We start from the raw sequence: 24,082 nt of genomic DNA on the forward strand, positions 1-24,082 counted from the left end.
TAAGGCAGTGAAAGATGGCCATAGGAAATGGACTAATGGGAGTGGGGGAGGATGGGGGAACAGAGGTCTTTTGCTTCCCAGCAAAGTCATTCGTGAGGTGAGGGGCTCTTCCAGTTGGCCAGGGACTCTTGCTTTTAATTTTATATCAACTGCTTTCAATTTAGATTTCGTTTCCCCACTATAAAACTCCGTTGGCCAGAAGAACTTATGTGTTATTTAAAGCTTTCAGACAGGGAGACAAGAAGGGAGAAAGCATTTTTTACTCTCTAGAGATGAAAGGTTTGATCCATGAAAGCTCATTTGTAGACTTAGAGCTATAAAAGCAGAGGGGGAGAATGTTAATATAGCCTAGAAGCCTAGTATATTAATTCAGTATTCAGATACACCCAAATACAAATTTTAAGCTGCTGAGAGAGTGGCAGATTGTGAGGGAGTGAAGCATGAATGAATTTACTTTCATTTTCAAATTGACAGCTATCATTCTTGGTGGGCAGAGTTTGAATGGAAGGTCTCTCCTTGCCTTTTCCCAGGGAAAACAAAGCTGAAAGAAAGTTTCCTCTACAGGGTTGAAGTAGTTTTCTCCTTCCCCAGCTCATTGATAGCTTAGCTTGCCTTGTTAACTAACACCACCTACTGCACATATAAGTATATACAGAATAAATAGAAGATAAATAAAGGTATTTTAGAGAGGGAAGGCACTAGCAATTGGGGAAAAGGAAAAGGGTCACATAGAAAGCAGCGTTTGAGCTGAGTCTTGGAGGAATTTGGAATTCTACAAAGCAAAAGTGAGAGGGGAGTTCATTGCAGGTACAGCCAGAATAAAGTCATGGAATTGAAAGACGTGATGTTCTACATGAGGAAGAACAAGAAGGCCAGTTTGATGACACTCTATATTGCAAAAAGGGGAATAATATACACAGTGGCTGGAAAAGTAGGTTAGGATTAGGTTGCAACGGGAACAGAGTTCAAGACAATACGAAGCTAGTAGAGTTCACTGAATAGAAAAGGGACAGAGTCAGATTTGTATTTAAGGAAAATCACTTTGGCAGCTATGGAGAGGATGTATTAAAGTGAGGAGAGACTTGAGGCAGGGAAAAAAATTAGGAGGCCATTGCAATAGTCTAAGTAAGAGGTAATGAGGGCCTGAACTAAGAGAGTAGCCAAATGAGTAGTGAGAAAGGAATGGATGTGAGAGATATTGTGGAAGATGAAACAATAAGGATTACACCTTAGAGCTGGAAGAGATCTCAGAGGCCATCTAGTCTAAGACCACCTCATTTTACAGATGACGAAACTGAGGTTAAATTATTTTCCTGGGATTATATAGACAGTAGGCATTGGAGGTGGGATTTGAACATAGCTTCTGACTCCAATGCCAGTGCTCTTCCCACCACTCCATGTTGCCTCCCAAATTTTGAAATGAATTGGAATATGTGGGGTAAGTAAAAATGAAAATTGAAGGACAATGCCAAGGTTGCATATCTGGGAGATTTAAAGCCTTCCTTTAAAAGAAATAGGAAGTTCTGAAGAGGGTTTGGTTTGGGAAGAGGCAAAGAAAATGACTTCCATTTTAGACATGGTGAATTTGAGATGCCTATGGAATATTCAGTTTAAACTGTCCAATAGGGAGTTGTTGATGGGGCCCTGTAACTGCGGAGGGAAGTTGGGGCTGCAAATATCATTCTGGAAGTCAGATGTACAGAGATAATAATTAAACCCATGGGAATTAACGAGGTCACAAAGTGAGAGAATGCAGAGACAGAAGTGGAAAGAAACATAGTGACAGCAGGTTGATCTCTAATGAACTAAGTTACACATCCAGGTTAAACTACAAGGGCTACCTTTAGGATAAAATATAAAATTACACTTGACATTTAAAACTCTTCACAACCAGCCCTAACCTACCTTTTCAGCCTTATACTTTGTTTCCCTTCCCAAAGTGGGGCTTCTTGATGATCCTGGTTCCTATGCCTAGAATATACCCCCTTCTCATTTCTATCATTTAAAATCCATAATTTCCTTTGAAAATCAGTTCAAGTGCCCTTCCACATGAAGCCTCTTTGGATCTTCCCAGCTCCTCATGTCCTCCTCCCAAAATTTTATCTTGTATTTATTTTACATATTTCTATATGTACATGCCTCCTCTAATAAAATGTAAGCTTTTTGAGGGCAGGAACTAATTCCCAATTAGTTCCCAATTCCTAATACAATACATAGAAGATAACAGACAATAAATGCTTGTTGATTGATTAGTAATTCCCTAGAGCTAACAGCAATACTAGTTCAAAACTATTTGTCCAGCCATTCTGGAAAGCAATTGGGAACTATGCCCCAAAAGGTACTAAATTATGCATATACTTTGACCCAGTGATACCACTACTGATGCCAAAGAGATCACAGAATGAGAAAAAGGACTCAAACGTACAAAAAATATTTGTATCAACTCTTTTTTTTTTTGTGGTAGCAAGGATCTAGAAACTAAGGCAGTGTCCATCAATTAGAGAATGGCTGTACAAACTATGGCATAAGAATGCAATGGGATACTACTGTGCTATAAAAAATAATGAAGAGGCTAGTTTCAAAAACAACTGAGAGAATCTTATAAACTCCCACAGAGTCATGGGAGGAGAACCAGGAGAACAATTTATACAATAACAACATTGTAAAGATAAACAACTCTGAAAGACCTAAGAACTTTGATGAATGCAATGACCAAACATGATTCCAGAGGGCTCATGATGAAACATGCTAACCCACCACCTGACAGAGAGGTAACAACCTTAGGTGACAAATTGAAACATATTTTTCAATATAGCCAATGTGGTCATTTGTTTTGCTTGATTTTACATATTTGTTACAATAATTTTGTTCTTTTTCAATTGGGAGAGAAGGGAAATAGAAAGAAGACAAGGTGAATTTTTGTTCATTAAAAAAAATATAATTTAATTTTAAAAAAAGACATGGATAAGGTTTTATCAATCAAAAAGACACCAACGAAGATGCATGTGATAGGGGCAGCTAGGTGGCGCGGTGGATAGAGCTCCAGCCTTGGAGTCAGAAGGACTTGAGTTCAAATCCGGCCTCAGACATGTACTAGCTGTGTGACCTTCAGCAAGTCACTTAACACCAACTGCATCACCAAAAAGAAAAAAAAAAAAAAAAAAAAAAAGATGCACGTGTACATCATCCTAACCTTACCTCTATTCTATAGCAAAATAAACAACCACCTTCCATTGTTAAGTATCCTAAGAACCTGAGTGTGTTCAGAGAAGACTGGTACCTCTGCTCTGAGGCCTACTTTTTACTTAAAGGTTTCCACCTAAATCACCCCACTCTCTCACCTGTGACTCCAAAAAGTTGTAGCACGTACAGCAGCCACACCCCAGCAAACTGTTTTGGCAGATGGACTAACCAAAGCTAAGGGTAACCAAGAGTTCTCAAACCCATCAGTGAGTTGGGGTGGGGGGTAACTACACCAAGCACGTGAAGACTTCCTCTGGTGGAATGGGTGGATGAGAACAATTTGTTCCAATGGCTACGAAGGCAGCTAAAGCAGGTGCTGTTTAGTGCTTAGAGCTTGTCAAGATAAATCTAAATTAGATTTGATGATAAATTAGAGTTGTCAAGCAAGAAACATTACATCAATTATCTAATTAATTTAGATAAATAAACATCAAAGATACCAAAGTCTCGAGCCACTGCTGGTTGTCTTGATTTTTGTCTTGCCCTCTGGACTTTGATGACTCTGGAAGAGAGTGAGGCCAATGACTTCTTACAATTCTGCCTCACTTAAGTCCAATTTATGTGTGAGTCAAAAGACATCACTCATACCACTATACCATTTTTTACCTACCTCAAAGCCCTGTGATGACAGGCAAGTGACAAAGCAGCAGGTACAGATACACTGAGACCTGTAGTCACAACCCTAAACACAAGCAGCCCAGGCCATAGGGTCGTCTTCTCACTAGACTGAAACAGCAGTGGGATTTGGCAGTCCCCTGGGTGTCTGAGAGCAACATGTTTTAAGGATCACAGTGCTCACCTCCTAGTGTGAGGAAGGGCTAGAAAAGGTGCCCTAATAATTTTCTGCTTCACTCAACCCTGGACTGCACTGTGGGTGAAATACAAAAAAAACACAAAAAACCTAAAACTTTTGCAAAGATGATTCCACTCACCATCAGTACATGGAATGTGTACACACTTACGGACAACAAGAAATCCACTAGAACAGAAAGACGAACAGCTCTTGTTAGAGAACTCAGGAGGTATTATAACCAAATAGCAGCTCTGAGTGAAACAAAGCTGGCAAATGAAGGCCAGCTTTCTGAAGTTGGAGCTGGATACACATTTTTCTGAAGTGGCACAGCAAAGGGGAGCACTGTGAGTTGGCGGAGGTTTTGCAATAAAAACTAATCTAGTCAACAAGTTTGTATACCTACCAAAAGGAGTGAACAACAGACTCATGATAATGCAATTGCCACTTGCAGGAAATCACCATGCCACCATCATCAGTGCAAATGCTCCCACCATGACAAACCCTGATAAGGTCAAAGAAAAACTTTATGGAGACCTGGAGACCCTCATCATCAATGTGCCAAAAGAAGACAAGCTTATAATTCTGGGTGACTTTAATGCCGGAGCAGGCATAGACCATCAGACATGGCAGGGAGTCCTTGAGAGAAATGGAATTGGAAACAGGAACAGCAATGGTCATTTACTACCAAAAACTTGTGCATCTCATGGCCGTCTCATCACCAACACTGTCTTCCATTTACCTAAATGTAAGAAAACTTTGTGGATACACCCTCACAGCAAACATTGTCATTTAATAGACTATGTCATTGTAAGGAGAAGAGACAGACAGGAAGTAAGAGTGACAAGGGCAAAGTGTGGTACAGAGTGCTGGAATGATCATAGACTTATCCTTTCCAAGCTAAACATTTGCATTCAACAAAAGTGGAGACTCCAAAGCAACTACCGGAAGACTTAATGTCAACAGATTAGAGAGTTATTCTGAGAATGAACATTTTATTGCTAACTTGGAGGAAAAGCTGAGACAACACACAATTGGCAACAGTGGAGCAGAAAAGGAGTGGCAGCTTTCAGAGGTTTGGTTACAGCACCACATTTACTCACCCGGGCCAGAAGATTCACAAACACCAAGACTAGTTTGATGAAAATGATAGGGAAATTCAGAAGCTGTTAAATGAAAAATGAGAACTCCACAGGGATTATCAGCAGGATAGTTCATCCATCTCTAAGAAGGTAACATTTAACTCCATGAAAAGTAAAGTACAAGCAAAGCTTAGAGAGATACAAGATTCTTGGTTCAGTAAGGAGACCGATGAAATTCAGTTTTATACTGATAGTAACAGTACAAAGTGCTTTCATGAAACCCTGAAGACTATTTATGGGCCAAAGACCTATGACGCATCTCAACTACCCAGTGCTGATGGAACTACAATGATTAGTGATAAAGACATGATCCTGGAGAGGTGGGCTGAATGCTTTCATGGTGTTCTCAACAGACCATCATCAATCAATGCTGAAACCACTGATCATATACCTCAGATTGAAGTCAATCCCTGTCTAGCCAAACTTCCAACTAAGAGGTTTTGAATGCCATTAGACTCCTTTCATGTGGCAAAGCACCTGATGCTGATCCCATTCCAGCTGGGGTTTACAAGGCAGGGGGTCCACTGTTTATACAAAAGCTGATCGAAATCTTCTGGGTTATATGGCAAAAAGAGATTATCCCCCAGGAGTTCAAGAATGCCTCCATTGTCCATCTCTATAAAAGTAAAGGAAATAGGTTGTCCTGTGACAAGCTATGGGGAGGAGGGGTAGAGGTGTCTCTTTCTCGCTGATCCTTCTTCTGGAAGATGACCATCTACCTGAGGGCCAGTGTGGCTTCAGAAAGGGCCAAGGAGGGATTGATGTAGTGTTTCTTGTTGACAATTCTAGAAGAAATGCCAGGAGCAGAAATGGGGTGAGTATAAAATGTTAATAGATCTAGCAAAGGCCCTTGACACTGTCAGACACGAGAGCTTGTGGAAAATTATGTCAAAACTTGGTTGCCCAGAGAAGTTCATCAGTATTGCATGTCAGTTTCATGATGGCATGCTTGCACGGGTTCTGGATAATGGACAATGTTCTCACATTTTCCCAGTCACCAGTGAAATAAAGCAAGGGGCTGTGAGTTTGCTCCTATGCTTTTTAGCAAGATGCTTTCAGCAACACTGTCAGACATCTTCAATACGGATGTATATGGCATCAAAGTCAGCTACCACACTGATGATAAATTATTTAACTTGAAAAAGCTACAAGTCAAGACTAAAGTGAAAGGACAGTTGGCGTGGGAGTTTTTGTTCACAGATTATCGTGCACTCAATGCAGTCTCTGAAGTTCAGATGAAACAAAGTTTGGATCAATTCTCCACTGCCTGTGCTAATTTTGGCTTAGCAATGAACACCCAGAAAACACAGATTTTCCACCAGCCAGCACCACACCATCCATACATGGAACCATTGGTTACAGCAAATGGAGAAATTTTGAATGCTCTGGATAAGTTCACTTACCTTGGCAATATACTTTCCAGGGATGAACACATATATTGCCAAAGCTAGCTTATTGTTTAGGAGGCTCCAAAGGAAAGTGTGGGAGAGGAGAGGTATTAGACTGACTACAAAACTGAAGGTCTCCAGAGCCACTGTACTGACTTCATCGTTGTATGCCTGTGAAACCTGGGCAGTCTACCAGCGCCATGCCAGGAAAATAAATTGCTTCCATTAGAATTATCTTGGAAAAGATTCTGAAGATCATCTGGCAAGATAAGGTACCAGACACTGAGGTCCTTTCTCAAGCTGAACTGCCAAGCATTCAAACTCTACTGCAAAGAGCACAATTCCAATGGGCTGGCCACACTGCTAGAATGCCAAATGTACATTTGCCTAAAAGACTATTTTATGGAGAAGTCACACAAGGCAAGTGCTCACATGGAGATAAGAAGGAGCAATACAAGGACACTCTCAAGGTCTCTTTGAAGAACCTTGGAACAATTGGGAGACATAGGAGATACTGGCACAGGACCACCTAGCATGGTGTGTCCACATCAAAGAAGGTGCTGTGCTCTATGAGCAAAGCAGAATTGCAGTAGCTCAAAAGAAACATGAGATGCACAAATTTAGAGACATTTCCACTCCAAATGTTCATATGGACTATTCGTGTCTGACCTGTGGTAAAGCTTTCTAAGCTTGTGTTGATCTGATCAGCCACAGTCAGGCACCTTGACCCCTATATAGTGATGTCATTTTAGTCCTCTTTGAGGATAAAGTAAAACAACCAACCAATCTACCCCATAACTAAACCCTGTTTAGAATTAGAATGTAAACTCCCTGAGAGTAAAGACTGGCTCACTTTTCTACTTTGTGTCCTAAGCACTTATCACAGTGCTTTGTACATATTAAGTGCTTAATAAACACTGGTTAATTCATTCATTCATGAGTTCTTTGTCTCCCAGAGCAAGATCAATTTCTAGATAACTCTCATGAAAACATGGAAATATCCACATTCTCTTAGACGGCTATTCAGACATCTCCATAGATCAATCAAATCTAGTTATCCCAACATTTTTTAAGTCTATAATTTCCTTCCAGTTAATCTTTCTGTTGGATTAGTCAGTCTCAATATCTAGGGTTTTCTTTTCAATTAGTTTTTCCTTAACAATTTATTATTCCATTCAGTCGCTATATACTTATTATTAAAACTGTTTTCTTAGCTATCATATTTTTAATAAAAATATACTAACCCTATGTTTCTCTTTTAATTGTACATTTTTGCTACTGTCATATATGAAATCATGATGGTAACTCCATTTTGAGATTTAGCTAACTTATAATAGATTTTTTCCAGTCCTTCATTTTGAATCTATATGATTTTCCATCTGTTCTGATTTTTAAATTCAAATATATAAACATATTTTGAAAAAACATACACACAGAATTAATCTTCAATATTTGAGCATTTAATTTTTACAACTTCAAGCAGTCACCTGATTTTATTAGCAACCTCATTTTCACTTTTGTATTAGCAATCACGCACATTCCCACATATGTGCAGTAAAGAAAAAAAATGAGAACTGCAATGTTCTCAAGTTTATGGGGTGGTTGGTATCCTACTAGGCACTTCACTGGTCTTAGTAACCCTACTATTGGAAAGAGCTCCCCATGCATTCATTACACAGTTTTATTGTATGCCTTTGAAACTCAAACTTTGTGCTGCAATTATGCCTCTAAAGCATAGTGCAAGTCCTTTGGACTCTAAGCCCTAACATGCAAAGTTAGTGATGTGGCTTAGTGAGAAAATAAAGGTGTTAGATAAACTTCATGCTGGAATGTCTGCTGCCAACCAAATGTCTGCAGCCGTTGTCTGCCATGAGTTTGATTTTAACAAATCAACTACTCATTATATCTGCAAAAAGGAGGGAAGTGTTCATAAAAGTATTTGTGAATCAGCTCCAGAGGTGTTTAAGTAACCTTGAAAGTGCATCATGAGGAAATTTTTTCAAAAAAATGGAAAAGCAGTTAAGTTTGTGGGTAAATGAGATGGTGGTCACCCTCAACCTCTTGCAAGCTCCCCCACAGGACAGATCTGGCAGAGCAGGCCCTGACCTGGGAACAGGGACTTATCCCAAGGCATCTGCTCTTCCTCAGGGAATAGTTCAAATAGAGCTGAAAGGGAGATTAGAAATGGCAGGTTGCTCCTTTCCCATTTTACCTGGGGGTTTTTCTGACATTGAAGCCCCTGCTCTTCCTTGTCCTGTTTGGCACTGCTTATCCTCTCCCCTGCATTTTATGGGTTATTTCATGGTTACTATATTAGGAAAAGTATATATTATCATAATTAATATTTTTATGAAGAATTACATGCAAAAAAGCATATTATCAGCAATCACTAGCATAAGATTGCAGTTTTTGGTGGTCATGGGAACCTAACCCCTTATTTCCCATAGGTTCAATGTATCAACATTTACGTTTTACTTTCGTGTCATTTCCTAGGAATGTTACCCCAATGAAAGTTAAGGACTGACTGTCTGTATGTATTTGTTCCATGATTCTAAACCCATGCAAAGTATCTGAACCAGGGAGTAGAAGCAATGTTTGCTATCAGTTCCAGGTTCGTTGTTCTTTAAACAAAGAAAAAAAAATGTTAGATTTTGTCAAAATATTTTTCAGCATCTACTGATATAATCATGTGCTTTGTATTGTTTTTATTATTAATATAATCTTCTAAATTCCTTATGTGAACCCAACCTGGTCATACTATAAAATGTTTTTACCTTGTTCTTTTCCTCTCTTTGCCAGTATTTTATTTAATATTTACATGTCAATATCCTATAGAAATATTGGTCTATAGTCTTTTTTCTCTGCTTTATCTCTCCCTGGTTTAGGCATCAAGATAATATTGGTATCATAGAAGTTTGATAGAATCTTATTTTTTTCTTATGTTTGCCAAAAGTTTATGTAATATTAGAATCAATTGTTCTTTCAAAGTTTGACAGAATTGATTTGTAAAACCATCTGGTCCTGCAACTTAATTAATAGATTGCTTAATTTTTTTTCTGATATAAGGTTAAACAATCCATTTCTTTTTCTATTAGTCTGGGCATCATGAATTTTTATAAATATTACTCCATTTCACCCAAGTTATAAGTTCTGTTAGCATATAATTGGGCAAAACAGTTTCTCACATTTTCCTTTATGTCATCAATTTTTGTGAATTCTTTTTCATCTTTGATACAATCTGGTTTTCACTTTTACAAAATAAGTTTTTTGAAGTGTATAAGTTTATTATAAGCATTAGTTTTCTTTCTACAGTTCCTTTCAGCAAAATACAGTTTTCTTGTTTATCCTTCTTTATCTTTTCAACTTTTGTTTTTGCTTTGTCAGATAGCATGATAGCAACTTCTGCTTTTTTGGATTCACTTGATACATAGATACATAGTTTCTCTATCCCCTCAGTTTTATTTTATGTAAAAATCTTCATTTTTGTTTTTGTTTTGTTTTGTTTAAGGCAATGTAGGTTAAGTGACTTACCCAGGGTCACACAGCTAGCTAGTAAATGTCTGAGGCTGGATTTGAACTCAGGTCCTTCTGACTACAGGGCTGATGCTCTATCCACTGTGCCACGTAGTTGCGTCAATGTCTTTATTTTTAAAATATACGTCATGTAAGCAACATATTGTCCAATCTGTCACTTTTTTCATTTTATTGGATTGTTTAATTCATTCACATTTAAAGTATGAGAGTTGGGTTTATATTTTCTTCCATTTGTCTCTAATATTGCCTTTTCTTCAATTCATGATTTTTTTTCCTATTCTCCTGTAAATACAATACTATGTTCCTTCAGTTACTTTACTAATCTTTTTTAAGGGGACCTTGTTCCCACTGGCTCTCTTCTCCTGATCCCCCCCCTTCATTTGTTACCCCTTTTCCTTTGGGGATTTGCTTATTAGTTCCTTTTTCTCTCCTACTTTTATCTAATTATATTATTCTTCCTTTCCTTCCTCTCAGTTGGTAAAAGTTTCCTCTTTCATCTCCCCTTCAACTAATCCAATAGCTTTTGTTAATTTCTTTTTTTGCACTCCTTTCCAAAAAAGATGCTTTAAGAAAAGCATATCATCTTCAAAAAATATCAGTTCTGCTATCATGATTGCTATCCTACTTTCTTTTTAAGTCAGCCACAGCATAGTAAATTTTGCTACAGCTCCTAATTTTAACTCTTTGTGAATATTTACATTGCAGATATGTTTCTTGAAAATAACATTGTTGGATTACACTTTTAAATCCATTCTGCTATCCTCTTCTATTTATGGGTAAGTTCATCTCATTAATATTAGTTATGATCATAAACTGTGTATTGCCATTCTGTTCTGTACCTTTTCCCCTCTTTGCCTCATTTTACCCTGCCCTTTACAAAGAAAAGGAGGTGAGAGAGGAATATGGTCAGCACTAATGATCTATGCTTAATAGATTTGCTTTGTCCCACCTGTCCTTTTCTTCCCCTTATCCAGACCCCAAAGATTCTTATCTTTTATTTCTTTCCTTTTAAACTTCACTTCAGAATCCACACTACAAAGTTGGAGTTTATTTTGCTTATGACTAATCTCTCCTTCCATCTACTCTCTTTCTTATTCCCCATCCTCTCTCCCATGTTCCTCCTATTTCTTGATTGAGTGGTGTATATCTAAACCAAAGTTTGCATGTGTGCATCCTTAAATAAGATAATAATTTTCTTCTCTAGTATAATTTTATTTCCCTCCCTTTCCTTTCTTCCTTAAGATCATCAAAACCATTCCAATACCTTTGTCTTATTTAACTCCCTCTGACTCCTGAGGAATTTAAGTTTCTGAGAGGACACTTGATTCTTCTCCTCCTACTAGAATGTAAACTCTTCATCTTTGTACAAGCTATTCTAACTGGTCAAACATATTTAGCTTTTTAAGTTTCTGTTGCCTCCTGTGTTTGAAGTTCAAAGTTTCTATTCAGCTCTGGTCATTTCATCAGGAATGTTCCTTAATTTCACTAACAGCTCTCTCTTTACCCTCTAGGCTATAACTGTTTTCCTGGTAAATTATTGGTTGTGAGTCTATGTCTTTTGTAATATTGAATTCCAAGCTCTTCTTTCTATAAAGGTATATGCCAAGTCTTGTGTGATGCTAACTGGAGTTTCTCAGTACTTGAACTTTTTTTTTTTTTAACGTGGAGGGGGTGGATTACTTGCAGTGTTTTTTCTTTGATCCAAAAGCTCTGGATTTTGTCTCTGAAACTCTTGAATATTGTCTTTTTTTGGTTTCTTTCATAAGGTTACTATTGTTACTTTGCCATATGTTTCTAATATATATGAGCAATTTTCCTTTATAATTTCTTGAAATATCAAGGTTCTTTTTTTGGGGGGCTGTAACTTTCAGGCATCCCAGTGGTTTTTATATTTCTTCTCTGAGTTGTTTTTTGATAGTAGGTACCTTACATTTTCTTCTATATCCTAAGTCTTTTGATTTTTTCATGTTTATTATTGTTTTGAAGAGTCATTAACTTCTTTATTTAGCCCATACTAGTTTTAAGAAGTCTGTTATCTGATTTTGCATCTCTTATACTAAGGCATTAAGCCTTCTTCCCAGTCTTTCCTCTAGAGCTCCCACTTGTTTTTGAATTTTTTTTCTATCATATTTCATTTACAATACAATTTTCAAATTTCTGCTTCATTTCTCCCAGGAATTTTAGTTGTCTATGTTTTCATTTGAGCCACTGCTTGTTGATGTTGTAGAGACAGTCTCTTCTTCTGGGTTCTTGTCTTTAGCATCTTTGGCTCCATAATAACTTGTTTATGGTGGTATTTTTTTTTAAATTTACTCTTTCTCCCAGTCTTACTTTGTGAACCAGGACTCCATGTTAGAGTCAAGCCCTGGATGGAATGTTGGGGCCTTATCTGATCAGATCCTGATATGAATCATTTGGGGTCCTGACAATGCCTTCTCTATATATGTTGCTTTCTTCAAGGATCTCAGTGGTGGATCAGACCAAGGAGTAGAAAACTTTAAGCATTTCCCCCAAGTGGTCTATTCTAGAGCATGTTTTGATTGCTGACCTACTAATATGAGCTCTGCTGACTACCAACCCTGGTTGGGATCTAGGCAGTACCACCATAAGCTTGCCTTTGTTTGGAGTTCTGGTAGACAACTACCCTACTAGTATAAACTTTGCTGTTTGAAGAGCTGTACTAGTCCCATGTTCAGTTTGAAGCAGTAAACATTTATTAAGCATCTTCTTTGTGAAAGTCACTGGAGCTCCAAGGATAGATGCAGGTCCTACTTTCAGAGGGACTATAGTTTGAGCTTACATTTTAACTTGCTGAAGAACAAGCATCAGTTTCCTTAAAAAAAAAAAGCCTAACAACCCAGCCACGCCTCCTAGATACTATCCTATATCTCTCCTTGCCTTTTCAGCTAAATTCCTGGATGAAGTTATCTACATGCACTGCCTCCTCTTCTTCTGATCTCACTCTTTCCTAAATCCTCTGCAGTTTGGTTTCTGACCTCATCATTCAACTGAAACTCCTCTCTCCAAAGTTATTAACGACCTCTGAATTGCTAAATCTAATGGCCTTTTCATAATCCTTATCCTTCCTGATCTTTCTATAGGCTTTTACACTGTTAACTTTCTTCTAGGTTTTAATGACACCAGATCTTTTCTGGTTCTTCTCCTACCTGTCTGACTACTCTTTCTCAGTCTCTTTTACTGGATCTTCTTCCAGGTCATGCCCACTAACCATTTGTATACCCCAAAGTTCTATACTAGACCCTATTCTTTTCTCTCTTTATACAATTTTGCTTGATAATCTCATCAATATTCAAAGATTCAATTATCATCTTTATATGGATGATTCCCAGATCTATATGTTATCGCTAATTTGTCTCCTGAAGTCCTATCTGGCATCTTCAATTGCATCTTAAATATCTCAAAATAGATGTCTCATAGAAAGCTCAAACTCAACATGACCAAAACAGAACTCCCTATCTTTGCCCTCAAACCCCTCCCTTCCAAATTTCCCTAATATTGTTGAGTGCATCACCATCCTTCTAGTGTGCCAAACTCAAAACCCAGGTGTTGTACTGAAATCCTTTCTATTTCTTACTCTCACAAACCATAGTAGATCTTCCAAATTTCTCATCCCAACCTCTCATGGCTCTCCCTTCTTTCATCCTCTCAGCTGAGAACTTTGTCTCATTTAAAAAAAAACTGAGGCCATTTGCCAAGAGCTCCCTTTTCTCCCCTCCTCATTTCATATCACCCTGGTGTCTTCTGTCCTCCTTCACCTGTGTCACATGATGAGGTGGGCTTTCTTCTTGTGAAGGTCAAGCCCTCTACAAGCACAAGTAATTCCATTCCAATCCTTCTATAGAACAATGACCTATTATCATCACTCTCATTTATCTTCATTCTCTCTCCGTTACTTGCTGCTTCCCCACTAATATAAACATGTTCATGTCTTCCTCATTCTCAAAAAACCCTCACTTGATTTATCCATTCTAGAAACTATCTTCCCATATCTCTCCTCCATGTTGTAGCTAAACTTGAGAAGGCTGTCTAAAATAGGTGCCTCTACTTCCTCTCCTCTCACTCTCCTCTTAACTCTCTACAGTGTGGCTTCCAACTTCATCATTTAACCAATACTGCTTTGTTCAATGTTACTAATAATATCAATTGCTAAATCCAGTGGCCTTTTCTCATTCCCTCTTCCTCCATGATCTCTCTGCAGTCTTTGACACTGTCAATCACCCTCTTCTCTTTGATATTCTTTTCTTTCTAGGTTTTTGTGACACTACTCTCTCCTGGTTCTCCTCCTACCTATCTGACTGCTTCTTCTCAGTCTCCTTTGATGGATCTTCATCCAGGTCATTCCTACTAACTTTTTTGTCCTGGATCCTCTTCTCCCTCTATACTATTTCACTTGATCTCATCAGCTCCTACAAATTAAATTCTCATCTCTGTGCTAATGATTCTCAAATCTACCTGTCCAACCTACCCTTTCTACTGATCTCGTCTCATCTCTATAACTGCCTATTACACATCTCAACCTAGATGTCCTGTAAATATCTTAAACTCAACTGAATTCATTATCTTTGCCCCTTCCCTATTCTCTTTTTTATTACTGTCAAAGACATCACTATCCTCCAGTCTTCCAGGTTCAGAACCTAGGTGTCATCCTCAAATGCTTACTCTCTTAGCCCTCATATCCAATTTGTTGCCAAGGCCTGTTGATTTCACCTTTGTAACAACTCTCAAATTCACCAACTTCTCTGCCACTATACTGGTACATTTCCTAGTCACTTTGTCATACCTGAAACTATTGCAACAGCCTTTTGGTTGGTCTGCCTGCCTCAAATCTCTGCCATTCCTATTGATCCCCTACTCAGTCACTAAAGTGATTTTCATAAAGTTCAAGTCTTAACATGTCACCCCTATTCAATAAACTCCAGTAGCTTCCTGTTGCTTCCAGGGTTAAATATAAAGTCCTTTATTTGATGTTCAAACCTCTTCATAACCAAGCCCCAAACATACCTTTCTAGTCTTCATCCATATTATACCTCGCGCCCAATGTACCCTTTGATCCCACGACATTGGTATCCTAGAATAAGACACTCTATCTGCTGACTCTGGAGGCATTTTAACTGGCTTTCTTTAACTGGGACTCTTTTCTCTCCTCATCTCTGCTTCCTGGATTCCCTGGCTTCCTTAAAGTCCCAGTTGAAATCCCACTTTCTACAGGAAGTCTTTCCTAATTCCTCTTAATTTTAGTGCATCTTCTCTATTGAATAAATCCTATTTATCCTGTATATGCTTTGTTAGTACACAGATATTCACATGCTGTCTCTACCATTAAATTGTGAGCTACGCAAGTGACTGTCTTTTGCCTTTGTATAGTCAGTGCTTAGCAGAGTGCCTAGCACATAATAAGAGCTTAATAAATGTTTACTGACAACTAATAATTCCAATGCTTTTGGCCTCTTATATAAAATCTAGTCAAGGCTGACTTGGCCCTAGATCACTGATTCAAGGCAAAAAAGGCTCAAGGAAGTCTATATGGCAGTAAACTCTAGGTTTCTGAACAGTTAATAGTAAGGTAACAGTACTTAAGTTTCCAGAGTTCTCTACTCTATTTCTCTACTCTAGCTACTAAAGCGTAAAACTGCAGTAAGACTTTGGGAATACCTTGTATGTGTGTGTATACACACACACACACACACACACACACACAGAGTATTTCGATGGTTTTGCATTTTTTTCATCCCCATGGAAGGTTTTTACATACACATGAAAAGATAATACTCACAATGTGTTACCTATCCATTTGGTAAGCCCAAGGATTTAAGAGCAACTTTCAACTAACTTGAAATAACAAAGATCAAAGATCATACCTGACTGGGAAGTAGGAAAGTTGGATTTTCATCTTTCATTTCATAGCATAAACTCTAAAAAAAAAATAAGAAAAGGGAAGGGAATAAGAAAAGGATTACAAAGAATAGCAGTGTTTCTCATGGTCATCAGGAGGAATTTCAACTATCCAAAATATGCAGAAGATAATGAAGAGATATTTAACAGTCATTTCCAAAGATTTTATAAAACATAAATGGTAACAATAAAATACAACTCTATCTCATAGTGAGTTTACTAAATATACCAGATGGGGACTTTTGTGGGGGTTTTATAAATTTATTTGGAAAATTTAATTAAAAATCTCAACTATATCCCCAAATTTCTCTTTGAATTCAGAGCTTTACTGAATTTTTAACACATTCAGTCTTTTCTTACTAAGCACATACTATTCTTCTTCCATTCTATCTACACAAATTAGCAGAAGTCAGGTTGGAATTCATACTATAGTTCATAGTATAATGCCCTTAAATGAGAAGCAGATAAAAATATAAACAGAAAGATAAATAAGGAAGTAAAAGACTTGAATAGATGTTGAAAAAGCTAAATTTGAAAAACACATTGAGAAACCTGAAATGAAATAAATGTTGATTAACTTTTCAAACATGCAAGGAACCTTTGTAATTAAGAGCAACTTACACTCTAAGAAAAATTAAAGCACAATGCAATCTTAAGTACTTCTGTTACAGACCTTAATGAAATAAAAGTTGTAATCAATAAGGAAAATATGAGCAAAAGAACTTTTTCAAATCTATAATGAGACTAAAAAATGATCCATAAAATTAGAAGTAAAATTTTTAAAAATCATAAAAACAAGAAAATATTCTGTTAGAGATCACTGACTCTCAAAGTCAGAAAGGACCTCACAGGATGTAAGTCGACCTCCAACTGAGTATGAATCCCCTTTTAATGTTCCCAAAAATTGGTCATCCAGCTTTCGCTTGAAGAACTTTAAGGAGGTTCTTATCAATTATAGAATTTTTTTTTTGGTGAAGCAATTGGGGTAAAGTGACTTGCCCAGGGTCACTCAACTAGTAAGTGTCAAGTCTCTGGTCTGAGACCGGATTTGAACGCAGGTCCTCCTGACTCCAGGGCTGGTGCTCTATTCACTGTGCCATCTAGCTGCCCCGGTTCTTATCAATTACCAAGACAGCACATTCTATTTATGGATAACTCTGTTAGGAAGTGTTTCCTTACATGCAGCCTAAATCTACCTCTATGCAACTTTACATGCAACTATAGCTTCCAGTGTCTCCCAATTTAACAGCCCTTCAAATATCTAAATAAAAACATTATAACCTTCTATATTGTTTTTTTTTTTTTATTTTCTAAGTTCTTTGTTCCTTTGACTGATTCTCAAATGGCATGAACTTAAGACCTTAAACAGCTTTCTGGATGCTTTCAGTGCAATGTTATGGGCCACTGTACCAGAGACATCCTTCACTGTTGACAAAGAACCAGTAATGACTCTTTTGGCCTGCCACTTAACAAGTTCTGAATATACTTAACTAAGAACTCTTGAGAGCTTATATTTCACTGATTTATGTGGCGCTCACAACACTCCTGTGAAGTACACAGGACAGGAACTATAATGCCTATTGAACAGATGATGAAAGTGAGGCCCAGAAAGGAAAAAATGACTAAAAGTCATGCAGCTGTGGAAGCATATAATATGAAAGCCTTTGTTGTTACATTATAAAAATTAGGAATTAATGTTTGAACAGAGTCTCATAATATTAACCTCCATGATTCCCTTGAATTGTGGACCATAAGAAAGCGTGTGTGTGTTTGTGTGTGTGTGTGTGTGTGTGTGTGTGTATTCCTCTCCCTCCCCCGACCAGTCAGAATGAAGAAGTGATAATAATTTCTCCAGTGACAATGGAAAAGTGATTTGATTAATAGAGGAAACATTCTTTGCTTTAGAAAAAATTAAAGATGAGCAGGCAGACTTCAAAAAAACCTGGAAGGACTTATATGAACTGAAGCCAAATGAAGTGAGCAGAACCAGGAGAATGTTGTACACAGTAACAGCCATACTGTGCAATGACTAACCTTCATAGACTTAGCTCTTCTCAGCAATACAAGCATCTAAGACAACTCCAAAAGACTCATGATGGAAAATGCTATCCACATCCAGGGAAAGAACTATGGAGTTTGAATGCAGATCGAAGCATACTATTTGCTCTCTTTTTTTGTTTTGTTTTGCTTCATCTTCCTCATAGTTCCTCTCATTCATTCTAATTCTTCTTTACAACATGATTAATGTGAAAATATGTTTAATAAGAATGTATATGTAGAGTCTATATCAAATTGCACACCTTCTTGGGGAGGGAGGAGGGAAGGGAGAGAGGTGGATAAAATTTAAAACTCAAAAGTTTCTGGAAATGAATGTTCAAAACTAAAAATAAATTAATTATTTTAAAAACAAAAAAAAAATTAAGAAAGGATATGTTCCTTGGTTTAACATGAACCAAATCAAGAAAAGCTACCTAGGACATTATCTACCATATTAGAGTTATCACTGGGACAGTAGCCCGTGCCCAGGAGAGTCAGAACACCAGGATTCACTTTCAACTATGGCAGCTAAGGTGTTAATGGCAGCTAGCAGCATCTTGAAGGCAATTTTAAAGCTAAGGGCCACTAACCACTTTTTGGAGCCTCTGTCTGTCAAGTATGGAGGCCAACATACTGTGACTATGATTCCTGGTAATGGCATTGGGCCTGAGCTCATACTGCATGTCAAGTCTGTGTTCAGACATGCCTATGTGCCTGTAGATTTTGAAGAGGTTCAGGTGAGCTCTAATGCAGATAAGGAAGACATCTGTAATGTTATCATGGTCACCCAATGCAACCATGTAGAAACATCAAAACCAACCACAATCTGCCACCATCCTATAAGTCCAGTAACAACATTCTTCACACTAGCTTAAACCTCTATGCCAATGTTACCCACTGTAAGAGTGCCAAGCATGGTGACTCACCACAAAGACACAGACATCCTCATTGTTAGGGAGAACAAAGAGGAAGAGTATAGCAGCCTAGAACATGAGAGTTTTTCAGGTGTGGAGAACTTGAAGATCATCACCAAGATCAAGTCTCTGCACATTGGTGAGTATGCTTTACAGGTGGCCCGGGAAACTTGGCACAAGAAAGTGCAAGGTCAAAGTCATGCAACTGGGAAATGCTGTAAGGAGGACGTTTCAGGCGATTCAAACATCACTTTTGAGAGTATGATAGTGGACAACACCACAATGCAAGTAGTATCTCAGCCCTAGAAGTTTGATGTCAAGGTGATGCCTGATTCTTATGGCAACATCATTAATAATGTCTGTGCTGGGCTAGTTGGGGGCCCAGGTCTTGTGACTGGGACAAATTATGGACATGTATATGCAGTTTTTGAGATGGTAACCCAGAACACAAAAGCATCACCAACAAGAACACTGCTAACCCTACAAGTACCCTTTTATAGCCAACTGCATGATGCTGGACCAGCTGAAGCTCCACTCATATGCCACTTCGATCCATAATGCTGTCCTGACATTAATGGACAGTGAAAATATGCACCCCTCCCCAGACATCAGGGGCTAGGATAATACCTCAAAGCTATCCAGGACATTATCCACCACATCAGAGCAAGTGAAGATCCCCCTCCACACACCCCAAATTGTGTTGCCTATTTGTTGGCCTCTAATACCTATTCATCAGGAAACTTGAGTCTGGGGAGGGAGGTGCCTCCATCTTGGTCCCAAGTGTGCTCTTCCTTTCTCACTGCTTCATAGTTTATAAAATAAACAACTATGTTCCCCTTCAAAAAAAAATCCTCCTTTGTCAAATAGCGGAGGTCAACCTAAACAATTAGTTATTCTACACCACTTAAATTAAGTGATAAAAATTCTAAGTCCTTGTTCCTCATCCAAGTGAGAAGATATCTATGTCAAAGACTTTAGTACAAAAATATCCTTGATCAAATGTGATGACACTGCACAGAAGTTCAAGAGAACAGTGAATCAGGAGATGGCATTCAAGTCAACCTCCCTGAGAAGGAACTGCTTGGGAGCAGAGGAAGCTCTTTGGCCTCAGCCTCTGCTCCCCTACCTTAGTCAGAGGACCTTGTGAACTTCATAAGGTCTGGAGGATTGTGTACTATCTTGTCATCTTCCCATCAGTGTCATAGTGGCAACTGCATTAGGAGCCATAGACAAACTAGACAAGAGATTCACAGCTCTATAAACATCCCAGTCCTCTCCACCCCCAGTCTCTCCAAAAAAACCTGTACTAAACCTAAGGGGAACATCTTGAGGTCTCCAGCTAAAGGACTCCCAGGAATTGTGAGTTATTTGTTTGCCACGTGTGCTCTATAAATTTGAGTCCACTTTCCCCTGGACTCCATGTACTGATAGGAAACGGTATCACAGATTTTGAGGGGGTTGTTTTGTACCAACTATACTACCATAGTAGATATTCTTTCTGGAAGTTAATTAATTCTGGCTGACTAACTGATATCAACCAATAATCATGGCAGGAAGCAAACTAGGGGGAGCCTATTAGCAACCCTGAGGGGATGCAGGAGCCAGGTTTTGGGGATTCAACTTAGCAGTGGGAGGGGGGATAGGAATAGTTATATGAAAACATATGCTATATTTGTATCCTTAAATGTTTATGCTTGTTGGTGGATGTTAAGTTCAAATAAAAAAAAATTAAGGAAGACAGATAAAGTGACTCTATTGTTTACTATCTACCAAACCAAAAAAAGGAGGGAGATGTCAGTTTTCCTAGACGATCAATCTTCCCTTCAAGCATATGTCCTTATTAACATTACTAGTATTTTACTTGGTAAACTGAAACCCTTAACTGAACTTTGTATTTGTTTTACTTTACTGAAAGAATACTATCTTTTGTTTCACAACTACAATAAAATGTGAAGTGGAAATTGCTTGAGTCAGAAGGTTTTGGGATTAGTAGGAAGAAACTGTCAATCAAAAATGTCTCTCTAAGCAGAGTGCTTGTACATGAATAAATAGTGTGTCTGACAGATTTTAGGTAAATGCAGAGTGCAGATAATTTTTCTACCACTGAGATAACTAGTTAAACCTAAGGTCTCTTGATTAACAGTCCTGGACCTAAAAATCTGTCTGGTTCATTGGTAAGTAAATCAAGAGAAAGAAAAAATAAACTGCCCAGGTCAATGCAATCAACATAGTGGCTCCAAAACCCTCCATAAAACACTGTCACAGGATCACAAAATTTCACAGTTGGAAGGCACTTCAGTGGCATATCCAATCTAACCTATACCAAAAAAAGAATCCTCATTTACAACACACCCAAGCAATCATCTAACCTTTGTTTAAACAGTCTCCAGTGAGGAGAAAACTATAATCTCTTAAGGTAGCTTATTCCACGAGACAGCCCTAATTATAAGGAAGTTTTTTTCTTTACTTTAAGCCTAAATTTGTCTCTTGACATGACTGTCCATGGCTCCGGGTTCTGCACTATGGGGCTAAAGAGAATAAATCTAATACCTTTTCCACATGACATCTTTTCAAGTACTTGAACACAGCTTTCATACCTCCCTTGAGATTTCTGTTCTCCAGGCTAAACATCCACAGTTCCTTCACAACCAATAGCTATATGGCAGTGACTCAAGGCCCTTTGACATTCTGGTTGCCCTCTTCTACATGCATTCCAACTCATTAATGTCCATCCTAAAATGCGGCACCCAGAACTGAACACAAACTGAGCTAGGTAGAGTACAGCTGGACAACTCAGAAGTTGTGCCTCTTTTAATGCAGCCTAAGAGCCTTGTAGCTTTTTTTGAGTACCATATCATACTACTGATGTACTGATCTTCCAATCCATTAAAACTCCCAAATCTTTTTGTTCAGACAAACCTTGCCTGCCCCAACTTCTACTTTTTATTTTGTACTTATCAGCACTAAATTTCATTTTAGTAGATTCAGCCCAAAATTCCACTCTGCCAATTCTGTTTTTGTCCTTGACTCTGTCATACATTATGGTAGATATAACTCCCACCTCAGTGTCATCTGCAAATTCAGTAACAATGTTATCTATGCCCTTATCCAAATCACTGTAGAAAAGGTGAAGCATTTTCACATGCAGATAGTAAAAGAGCTAGAAGGAGTACAGTTGAATTCTCTCCCCCAAAACTTCCCCATAAACGTTAGAAAATGCTTCAGAGCAAATCCTAAGAAATCCAAGATAAAAAAATCATACTAGATCATTTTTCCATCCCTAGTCAGCACAAGGGAGCAGACACATGAGGTCTGCAGGCACTGGGTTTTGCCAGGAATACCTGAATAGAGTGTAGGGATTGAGAGAGAATTGAAGCCATGCCCTGAGAAAGAAGTTCCAGATCCATACAAAGGGAACAGATCTTGAACAGGATATAGTAACAGATGCCACAGGAAGCTCTATCCCTCACTTCTCAGTCCAAAGTCACAGATCCAGGGCAGACAGAGGCAACTTGTGTCTAGAAATACAAGTCCAGGCTGAGGAGTGTTCACCCTTGCTCTAGGTCAGAGCACTATGGGAAGCATTGAAAGTTAGCATTACATTGTGTGCTGAGCAAAGAGTAAGTTCAGAAACAAGCTGAAGCCATGTGGCTCTGACTACAAAAGATGAGTGGGTTCTCAGTTCTAGCCTCCAATCCAGTCTGAAGCCTACAGCTGAATAACCAGGGCATGAATCCCAGACCAAAGGAGAGGCACCAGTTCTATCACTTTGAACCATCAGAGCTTTCCAGCTAACAGTGGCTGAATCCAACAGCAAGCTACAGAAAGTCCAACTAAGGACAGGCTCAGGGTTGCTCAGACCTAAATCTAGGCCAGCAACTGAGGTCAGTTCAAACCAGGAGGAAAGCAATCAAACTTTGCTCTGGATTAGACAACTTTGGGAGAGCTGAAGGTTTACAGGTGCCCAGCCTGAGCTGTCCCTCACAACCTGGAATAAAGCAACACTCAATACCTTAAGAAAACAGCAACAAGACCAGTCCAGACCCTCCCCTCCAGAAGTGGGCAGAACCCAGACGCAATATCAAATCTAAAGTCAGGAAACAGGCCGCAAAATGAACACACATACACACACACACAAAGAAGGGGAAAAAAAAGAAGAATCCCATCACAAAAAGCCATAATGATAAGGGGGCTCAATACAGAAACATAGAACAAGAGAATGGCTCCAAAATATTTTTAAGACAAAACCTCAAAGAATAGCAGAACTTAGATACAAGTTCAACTAGAATTCATGGAAGTGATAAGGCAAAAGACAATCAAGAATTCCTGATGATAATACCAAAACTGTGCATATACTTTGAAATGCAAACCCCAAAGTCAAAAGAAAGATAAAGAGATAAACATGAACAAGCAATCATTAGGGAGTAAATAAGGATAAATGGTTCACATTCTAAAAGAGGTGATGATATATGTGTTTCCTCACAACTCTATCATCATCAAGAGTCACAGAAGGAGTCTAATCATACAGAGGGTGTGGGAGATGTGTTTTGATGAGATTAAAAGAAGGAAAAAGAAAGGAGAAGAGGAATACACTAGGAAGGAAAGGGGAACAAGAAGAATGGGGAAATTTGTCTGTTGTAATCAGGGTGAAGAAAGGTAGAATGTTAGAAAACTATATAAACAAAGAGGAAGGGATGGAGTGAACAGGTGGCACCAAGTTTACTCTTATTTGAATTGGTAACAGGAGTGACGAATACATACCCACATACGGGGTACAGAAATGTATTTCACTCAATAGGTAAACAGGAGAGAAAGGGGAGAAGAAAGAATAAGAGGGGCAGTAAGTTAAGGGAAGAATTATTCCTAAATAAAACAGACTCAATCAAAGGAGGATCAGTCTTAGAAATGGAGTTAAAGGAAAAGAAAGGATATGAACCTGTGTTTGGGCACCAGGTGAGGGAAAGAGAAAACAGAGAGGCAAGGCAGAGGGGCAGAAATAGACTACACCAAACCTGGTGCACTGGTGCTGAGCACAGTCCTCTTGTATCACTCTCTTTAAGGGAGGGCAGGATACAAAGAGGAAAAAAAATGATGAGAATAGGAGAGAGAGAAATATACAGC

At 38.4% G+C, this 24,082-nt stretch overlaps 1 protein-coding gene and 1 pseudogene across 1 annotated transcript in view; one reads left to right on the forward strand and one right to left on the reverse strand.

Annotated features, from left to right (window-relative positions):
* TIAM1 (T cell lymphoma invasion and metastasis 1) overlaps positions 1-16,020 on the reverse strand; it is a 251,069-nt gene extending 235,049 nt beyond the window's left edge. Inside the window, exon 1 of the mRNA XM_027875529.1 lies at positions 15,977-16,020. The gene's annotated coding sequence lies outside the window, so the exon portion shown is untranslated. The remainder of the gene's footprint in view (positions 1-15,976) is intronic.
* Positions 16,021-18,568: 2,548 nt separating this feature from the next.
* On the forward strand, positions 18,569-19,771 carry LOC114052768 (annotated as a pseudogene).
* Positions 19,772-24,082: the final 4,311 nt, after the last annotated feature.

Source organism: Vombatus ursinus, unplaced genomic scaffold (assembly GCF_900497805.2).
Source record: "Vombatus ursinus unplaced genomic scaffold, bare-nosed wombat genome assembly UNPS02014809.1, whole genome shotgun sequence".
Taxonomy (NCBI): domain Eukaryota; kingdom Metazoa; phylum Chordata; class Mammalia; order Diprotodontia; family Vombatidae; genus Vombatus; species Vombatus ursinus.